The sequence below is a fragment of the Piliocolobus tephrosceles genome, unplaced genomic scaffold, assembly GCF_002776525.5.
Source record: "Piliocolobus tephrosceles isolate RC106 unplaced genomic scaffold, ASM277652v3 unscaffolded_25852, whole genome shotgun sequence".
Lineage (NCBI taxonomy): Eukaryota > Metazoa > Chordata > Mammalia > Primates > Cercopithecidae > Piliocolobus > Piliocolobus tephrosceles.
The window spans coordinates 1-9,495 of NW_022308590.1; the positions used below are offsets into that span (position 1 = coordinate 1).

General features: G+C 47.8%; 1 long non-coding RNA gene and 1 pseudogene across 1 annotated transcript; one reads left to right on the plus strand and one right to left on the minus strand.

Annotated features, from left to right (window-relative positions):
* The first annotated feature begins 2,625 nt into the window (after positions 1-2,625).
* Positions 2,626-6,871, plus strand: LOC116418635. Its single transcript, XR_004228731.1, has 3 exons — positions 2,626-2,705; positions 3,546-3,793; positions 5,131-6,871. It is a non-coding gene; the product is annotated as an uncharacterized LOC116418635 (long non-coding RNA).
* On the minus strand, positions 3,408-6,283 carry LOC113221555 (annotated as a pseudogene).
* Positions 6,872-9,495: the final 2,624 nt, after the last annotated feature.

The window sequence follows — 9,495 nt, forward strand, 5'->3', positions numbered from 1 at the left end:
CTCAGACTTTTGAGACCATTGAGGGCCGTGCACACAAGAGCAAGGCTACACCCGAAAGCTCTGCTCCTGCCGGACGTCACAGACAGACCGCACGGCTCAGCCACATGGACCCTTCCAGGACTTCACGAGAGGGACCTCCGTGGTACACGCAATGACGTACACTTCGTTCAGCCTCGAACAGACCACGCCCTCGTTCCAGGGTCGGTGATCCACCTCCTGCCATCAGCCCCCCCACCTCACCAAGGCTCTGCATCTGCATCTGTAATAACTTTGCTGTTTTACCCGGGTGCAGCATCGGAATGTTTAAAGGTCTTTAAATATCAACCCTCTGGGTGCAGTTCTTGGCACTTTAATGTGGTCACTCGATGCAGGCCTCACTCACAACTCTGAGGTAGCTCACACCTTTCCTACCTAACCAAGGAAGAAACGGAGGCATGGAAGGTGCAGCTCTTAAGGAGCAGATTAGGATTCAAACCAGTGATCTTCGTCACATGCTGAGCTACCTCTCAGGCTGAGATAACGTTCAAAATTAACCAGGTAGAACAGCGTTCCATAAATCAGCCAGAAATGGTCCTTGTGGATGGGCCTATGGTTATTCCCTGAAGAACAAGACCATTCGCCCAAAAATCCACCTGTGTCACACTCAAATGTTTACATATCCAATTATTTTTAAAATAACCCAATCAAGCATGTTCACAGCCATTTAGAGCCATATAGATTGTCTGCTTTGCTGACAATCAACCCAAGACCTCTGTCGACAAAGGGCACAGTGCCAGGTCCAGAGAAGGTGGGACAGAGACACAAACAGGAACCACTCCGTCCCTGGGAGCCTCGCTCTGATGGGCCGGCGAAGACATGGCGCACACGGCGGGGCACAGGCAGAGGGCAGGCCAGGAGAAGGGGCTGCATTGCCGGGAGGCGGGGCTTTGAGCTCTAATGGATGGAACACTGCTAACCAGCGAAGGTGGAGAGAGGGCACCCCTCTGAGAGGATGAAGAGGCAGCAAAGCACAACTGGCCTCGGGGAACCGGAAGCCACAGGGACATCAGGCTGGGTGCTGCTGTCTGCTGGCCACCGGCTGGGGGACTGTACTGGGCCTGGAGGGACATCCCTGACACTCCCCCTGGATGCCAGGGGCACCCCCAGCCCCAGGTGAGAACCACGGATCCCACGGCGAATGAGGACAGCCTGTGGGAAATGGGGCTGGGACAGCTCTGCACAGCTTAATAGGAAAGTTGGGTTCTATTTTGTGGGGTTTTGGTCACGCCAATGGCTGGTCAGAGCTGTCCGTCAGGAAGTGATTTGAGGACAGATTAGAGAAGGGGCTGCCAAGGCCAGCGGGGCATTCGCTGCCTGGGTCCAAGGAAAAGGAAATAAAGGCTGGCGATATGACAGTGTGGGGGAGCACAGAGGGAAGGAACTGGTGGAGACACAGGACTGGCTCCGCACAGGGCCACGAGCAGCTATCCGGGGGTCGTCCTATTAATTCTCCTCAGGGCCCCAAGAGGCAGCTGTGAGGATCCCTCTCCTGAGGACAGAACTGCTCCAGAGCCACACAGCGAGGATCCACAGAACCAAGATCCGGGCCAGCTCCAAAGCGGACGATCTTGACCCCTCACCCGTGGTCCTGAGGCAGGGATCAGAGCGCCCTGGACACACAGACCCTCCCAGAAACTGCAGAAAGGGGAAGCAGACGCCCCGGACCAGCGGCAGGACCCAGGGTTTCTGCCCTCCAGGGCACACTGGGACCAGCCACTGCACAGGTGGACACACGGTGCTTTAACCCGCGCTGGGGAAAGGAGCCCTAGCTCTCAGGGTAGAGACCGCAGCTCGATCGGGCCGGCCTCCCTGCTGGGCACAGCTTGAGCCACATGACCAAGGCCAGAGAGGATTACCAAGGTACACCTGGCCCAGCCTCCAGCAGCCCCCGACAAGGCCGCTACCCTCACTGGAACAGCCCCGTCCATCACCAAGCCCCACCCTCTTTTGCCAGCCCTGCCCCCACAAGGCCCCGCCTCTCGCATGCAAGTCCCGCCCCCAAGGCGCAGCTAGCCTGCAGCCCCGCCCCACTGGCTCCCCCCATCGCCTGCAAGCCCCATCCCCAAGGCCCAGCTCACCTGCATCCCCGCCTACTAGGCTACACTCCTCACCTGCAAAGAGCACCCCTCACTAAGCAACCCCCATCACTTGCACAGCCGCGCGCAACATAGCACGCCCTTCCAGGAGCCCCTCTTTTCACCTGCGCAGCCCCGCCCTTCACCAGGCCCCACGCCATCTGCATAGACACGCCTCTCGCCACGCCCCACTTCTCCCCTGCCCACTTCCCCTCCTATCAACTGTCCACATCCTGCTGCTGGCCGCACCCCGCCCATTTCGGCAAGCCGGCCGCGCCCCTTTTACCCGTGAGTACGCTTCTCACTTTGCCCGCCTCCTTCGGCACGTCTGCCCCACCCGTCCTGCCCACCTCCCTTTGCACCGCCCTCCCGCCCGTCCCAGAGCGGTGGAGGCCCGCCCTTTTCATCTACAGCCTATCGCAGAGGACGTTGCCGTTGGCGCTGACCAATAGGAGTGGTGGCCGTCACGGCAAGCCCCGCCCCGCGCCCTACGTCGGGGTAAGTGGGGTCCCTCAGCCCCGCGCTGATCATAGGCCAGGTGGCGCTGTGGCGCGCGGCGGGGCTGTGTGCGCTGAGGCTGCTGAGTGGCGGGTGAGACGCTGCCATCGGCGGCTAGAAGTGCTGGGCGTGCTGGCACCCGGGAGAGGAAGGTCCAGGGCGGGCCGGAGACGTAGGGGTCCGCGTCCCTGCGCCCAGGCCTGGCAGCTCCCCGCACTGTGGGCGCCCCACACCCTGAGCCCCTGCCAGGGCCTTCCTTGGGCTCCCGCATGGAGGCTCTGAGGCCGGAGGAGCCCCGGGAGGGGCCGGGCCTGCCCTGGCGCTCCCGGCAGGGCCCTCCATTTTATGAATAAAGGGAGATTTCTTGTGGGTTTTTTTTTTTTTTTTTTTGAAATGGAGTCTTGCTCTGTTGCCCAGGCTGGAGTGCAGTGGTGCGATCTCGCTCACTGCAAGCTCCACCTCCCGGGTTCACGCCATTCTCCTGTCTCAGCCTCCCCAGTAACTGGGACTACAGGCACCTGCCACCACGCCCAGCTAAATTTTTTTGTATTTTTAGTAGAGACAGGGTTCCACAGTGTTAGCCAGGATGGTCTTGAGCTCATGACCTCATGATCCGCCCACCTCGGCCTCCCAAAGTGCTGGAATTACAGGTGTGAGCCACCCTGCCCGGGCAACAAACAAGTTTTTATTCTGCTTGAGTGCTTACAAGAAGCTAATATTATACTTACTAGATCATTACAATCAAATCTATAAGCTTTAAGATTTTAAGTCATCATGTTTATGAAAAACATTTCCTTTTTTTATAGTGAAAAGATATACATATATTTAGAATCAGCCAGCGGTACTCAGTTTAGATGATCCCAAGTTTGTTGGCAACATCCAAAGCATCGTAATCAGGAGCCAGTCGAACATATGCCTTCTTCTCTCCATCAGGCCGAATCAGGATGTTGACCGTGGCCACATCCACGTCCCAGAGCTTCTTCACAGTCTGTTTGATCTGGTGCTTGTTGGCTTTAACATCGACAGTGAATACAAGCGTGCTGTTGTCTTCTATCTTCTTCACGGCTGACTCAGTGGTCAGTGGAAACTTGATGATAGCATGGTGGTCAAGCTTGTTTCTCCGGGGGGTGCTCATCCCAGGATATCTGGACTGGAGTCGCAGTGTCTTGGGACGCTGGAAGGTGGGTGACGTGCAGATCTTCTTTTTTTGGGGGGCTGTGGACACATTTCAACGCTGCCTTCTTGGCCTTTAAAGCCTTTGCTTTGGCTTTGGCCTTAGGAGGGGCAGGAGCTTCCTTCTTTGCTTTTGGTGCCATGTTGTGAAAAGTGAAAAACATTATTTCAATAATAAGTTTTTTACAGTAGATCTGCCTAATAGTAGTTTCCAAAATATTTTTGGTAATTTTTAACCTTAAAGTTAAGCGAAGTAAAATATTTCCATTAAATATCTAGGTCATTTATAAATAAGATACAATACTAAAACATAAATTACTGGACATAAGTAATTCAAGTTTATATACTTTTGGCTTCTTATTTTTACAGAGAAACCAGATATTTTGGCCTGTTAATAAACATGTTTTTGCCTACCACACTATACTATGTACTATGAGAAACTACCACACCGTACTGTGTACTATGAGAAACATATGTACTATGAGAAAACACATCCCGATGTTGGGAGATGGTATACTCATACATTTTCTAATCTACTGCAGAATGCTAACATATGACAGTTTAAAACTGTCTATCTCCTAGTTTTCTCTGGAAAATAAAAGTATTAACATTATAATCAATATATGTAAATAAAACTACTAGAAACAGGCCAGGCGCAGTGGCTCACGCGTACAATCCCAGCACTTTGGGAGACCAGGATGGGTGGATCATGAGGTCAGGAGATCAAGACCATCCTGGCTAACACAGTGAAACCATGTCTCCACTAAAAATACAAAAAATTAACTGGGTGTGGTGGCAGGCGCCTGTAGTCCCAGCTACTCAGGAAACTTAGGCGGGAGAATGGCGTGAGCCCGGGAGGTGGAGCTTTCAGTGAGCTGAGATCACGCCACCGCACTCCAGCCTGGGGGACAGAGCGAGACTCTGTCTCAAAAACAAAACAAACAAACAAAAAAAAACACTACTAGAAATAATAGAATAACTAGAGACAACTCTATGCAAAATATGTAAGAAAAATAGGGCATGTTTTGCAAGAAAAATAGGATGTAATATTTTATAAGGAAAACCATACAAAATATACAAATAAAAAGAGATACCTAACCTTCCCTGTGTTATATTTGTATGGGTAAAATGTTATGTTTTCAGAAATTATATAAAATTCCTGGAAATTTGTCAACGTCCTCCTTATTCATGCTATGTGCTGGTATAGAGTTATCAGTCATAATTCCAGTTATTATTTTAAATGTTGTATGCCACAGAAAAAAAATCAGATATCTTTGTCAGTTGTGGTTTAATGAACTCTCATCAGATCTTTCATCACAGCCATTTCATACCTTTTGTCATTTAGATATTATTTCCCACTGATGCTTTTCTGAAAGCTCCTGCAATCAGCTACAGGTCAGAATGCTTGTCTCCAACACAGGACTCCCTCTGAGAGTCACCTGTCTGCTCACCGAGAGAAATGCGTATCTGAGTGCCGCATCGGGAGAGGGTAACCAGCAACTCAAAAGAATGAAACCATTTGTCTCTTACCTACCTATGACCTGGAAGCTCCCTGTCTGGCCTTCTCTTCAAGTTGTCTCACCTTTCTGGAGTGAACCAAGGTACATCTTTCACACATTGATTGATGTCTCATGTCTCCCTAAAGTGTGTAAAACCAAGCTGGGCCCCGACCACCTTGGGCCCGTGTTGTCGGGACCTCCTGAGGAGGCATCATGGGCGCATCCTCAAACTTGGCAAAATAAACTTTCTAAAAAATCTGAGACCTGTCTCAGATTTTCAGGGTTCACACATGTAATGTAGGATGTCAATGTTTATAAAACAGACATTATTCTATCTACTATTAAAAATATGCTGCCAATTAACCTTTGACTTTCTCAACAAAATAAAAAATGTTGATGAGGTACAAATAATATATTTAAACTTAAATAATGTTGCAAGTTTTAATATGCCTACTTTTCAATTTTTCAATACTATTTTTACTAATTTAACACTGTAAGAAAAATGAGTAATGAAAACATGAATAAAAGCATTTACAGGGGGTGCACATGTTTCCTCCAGCCTCTGCCCATCTCCAGCTTTCATCCCAACTGTCCTGACAGTGGCTCTAAGCATTTCTCCTTTCTCTGTACCAAGATCTCCCCGCTGAAGCAAACCCAAATCTTATCATGTGTTATGACACGCTGTGATGATGAGCAACCAAAGCCTCGAGGAAGGGATGCTTTTGTAAAACCAGACTTGCAGGATATAACGTGTGAAGTAAAGCCCATGGCGGAGCTCCCTTTAGCACCCGGAGAGCAGACAGGAAGCTTTAGCCTCACCTTCCTCACTGGCCCGCAGCCACGTCCCCCCAGGTCAGTCTTGAGGACAACGAAACTCTGGTCTTCACTGTGGACACACTACCAGGTGCTCCAAGCCATGGCCTCTTCTCGGGTGGTCCTGAGGAGAACAAAGCTCTGGTTCTAATCCTAACCACAATCCTGTACCAGGTGCTCCAAAGCCATGGCCTCTTCTCGGGTGGGTCCTGAGGAGAACAAAGCTCTGGTTCTAATCCTAACCGCAATCCTGTCTCTAGACTTGGACCCTGACCCTAACCCCGATCCCTACCCTGGTCCCTAATTCTGACCCTGACTTTGACCTTGACTCTGATCTTGACCCTGACCATGACCCCACCTCTAACCATACTTCCGGCCCTGTATGTCTGACCCAGACCCTAATCCTAACGCTAACCCTACTATTATCTTTACAATCTATCTCTACTCTTACCCCCTACTGCTAAATAGCTGTACCCAAAAGCCCTTTTTAAATTATTTAACTTCTTTTCCTTGAATTCTCTAAGGACATCCTAAAGGAGATGTCATTATGTATTTTGCAGTCCCTCTGAGTGGTATGGCTTCAGATAGGAAGTTCTAATACTTTGCAAGACATAAAAACTCTGGAGAGTAACAGCACGGGGTTGTTAGGGATGCATGTTGGCATTCACGATAGTCATTGGTGCTGTTCTCCAAATATTTTCAGTTCAGTTTTTATGAATGCATTCTGACTATACCAACCCACCTGCTTAAATTTTTGCATGACCATATAGCTTTTTTTTTTTTTTTTTTTTTTTTTGGCCAATGGAGGTGAGAAGAAATAACATGTGACTTTTTCAGGCGAAATCTCTAAGAACAGAGTTCTATTCAGCATGCTTTTTTCTCTTTTCTATAGCAATAATTTTAGCAATATTAATAGCTTCAAAAACTAACTTAGCTATTAGGTTACTTACTGAGTGCAGTAATTCGAGAGCAGCCTGGGCAACATGGTGAAACCCTGTTTCCATTCACAGAAAACAATACAAAAAATTGGCCAGGTATGGTGGTGTGTGACTGTAGTCCCAGCTACTCAGGAGGCTGAGGAGGTAGAATCACCTGAGCCTGGGAGGTGGGGGCTGCGGTGAGCCAAGATTGTGTCACTGCACTCCAGTCTGGGAAACCGCAGTGTCTGGAGACCCTGTCTCAAAACTAAATTAATTAATTAAGTAAATATTGTATAGTAAGATGTCAATAGACGATGGACTAGAAAGCTACAGCCCCTTCTTTCCTCACAGAGACACCAAGTTAACAACAATATACCAACCAGAATACCTCTGTGAGAATCCTATAAACAAGCTGAGAAATTAGAGCACCTAGGCCATTGTAAAACCAAGAAGGGATTTCAGTGAAAAGGGAAGGACAATTCATAGCATTTGGTGTGTCCATTAGTGCTGCTCCCCTATGCCATACAGTACCGAGCAATCAGGAGAAAATTCTTCACACTCAAGCTCTCCCCTTGGAACAGAAACAAAAGAGCTGATCTTCCACCAAACATCTGGACTTGTGTGGGGGCTGCCCAAGGGGCTGCTTTCTGTTTCACCTGACTCAAATCACTGATGGGATTAGCGCCAGAATTTTGGAAGCCACTAAAAACAGAGGGAAGAAGCACACTAGAGCTGCAGTTCTGCAGCCAGATGCCAGGAAGAGCAAGAGATCAAAACAGGTTCAAGAAGTTTTAGAACTCCAGACAGGCGATTAGTGAGGGTCTTCCTCTGCATAAAGCCAGTAGGCAAAGACTGTAAGAGGTATTCGTTTTTTAGATATTCAAATCTCGGTTAAACCAAATACCGCATGTTCTCACTCATAGGTGGGAACTGGACAATGAGATCACTTGGACTCGGGAAGGGGAACATCACACATCGGGGCCTATCATGGGGGGGTAGGGGGGAGGGATTGCATTGGGAGTTATACCTGATATAAATGACGAATTGATGGGTGCTGACGAGTTGATGGGTGCAGCACACCAACATGGCACAAGTATACATATGCAACAAACCTGCACGTTATGCACATGTACCCTAGAACTTAAAGTATAATAATAATCATAAAAAATAAAGAAAAAGAAAACGGTTACAAGGCACACAAACAAACAGAGAAACAAGGCCCAATAAAAGAACAAGATAAAACTCCAAAACTTGACCTCAGCCGTGCATGGTGGCTCACGCCTGTAATCCCAGCACTTTGGGAGGCCAAGGCGGGTAAATCACTTGAGGCCAGGAGTTTGAGGCCAGCCAGGCCAACATGGTGAAACCCCATCTCTACTAAAAATACAAAAGTTAGCTGGGGACTGCATAAAGAAAATGTGGCACGTATGCACCATGGAATACTATGGAGCCATAGAAAACAACGAGTTCATGTCCTTTGCAGACACATGGATGAGGCTGGAAACCATCATCCTCAGCAAACCAACACAGGAACAGAAAACCAAACACCACACGTTCTCACTCATAAGTGGAAGTTGAACAACAAGAACAAATGGACACAGGGAGGGGAACATCACACACCAGGGCCTGTTGTGGGGTTGGGGGCTAGGGGAGGGATAGCATTACGAGAAATACCTAATTTAGATGATGGGCTGATGGGGGCAACAAACCACCATGGCACATGTATACCTATGTAACAAACCTGCACATTCTGCACGTGTATCCCATAACTTAAAGTATTTTAAAATATACATATAAAAGTCACAGGATGTTTGTGATAGTATCTATTACACTGATGCTGCCATCACACAGTTGACTATGTGGAGACTCCAAGTGAAGTTTCTTGCAGTTGTTAGAGACATGGAAAATCTGTATTTCCAGAGAAAAACTCAAAAATTTTAGAAAAACATTCAGGATTTACAGTCTAGAGCTCTAACACTGGAATCTTTTTCAACTTTAAAGTTTAATGATTTACTTAAATCTAAAAATAGTAGCTTGCAGATGTATTTAAACAGTGTACCTAGGTAGTATGTTTATATATTAAGATTAAAATGGTCTTCTGAAGTTTACTCATTCTAATATAATCTTTATTGTTTCATGTAGACATATCTTTCCGATTCCCAGGATAATTTAAACAATTCAAAGTACCTACTGACTTAGTTCTAGATTTGGATAGCTATTTATGCATTCAAAGCTTTAGATATGTATTTCAAAATAGAAATGTGTGCTGGTTGTGAGAAGCTGACTTAGAGCTTCAGGTAAGTTTTGTTTCTGTTTTTGTTTTTTTGAGATGGAGTTTCACTCTTGCTGCCCAGGCTGGAGTGCAGTGGCACAATCTCGGTTCACTGCAACCTCCTCCTCTCAAGTTCAAGCGATTCTCCCGCCTCACCCTCCTGAGTAGCTGGGATTACAGGCATGCACCACCACGCCCAGCTAATT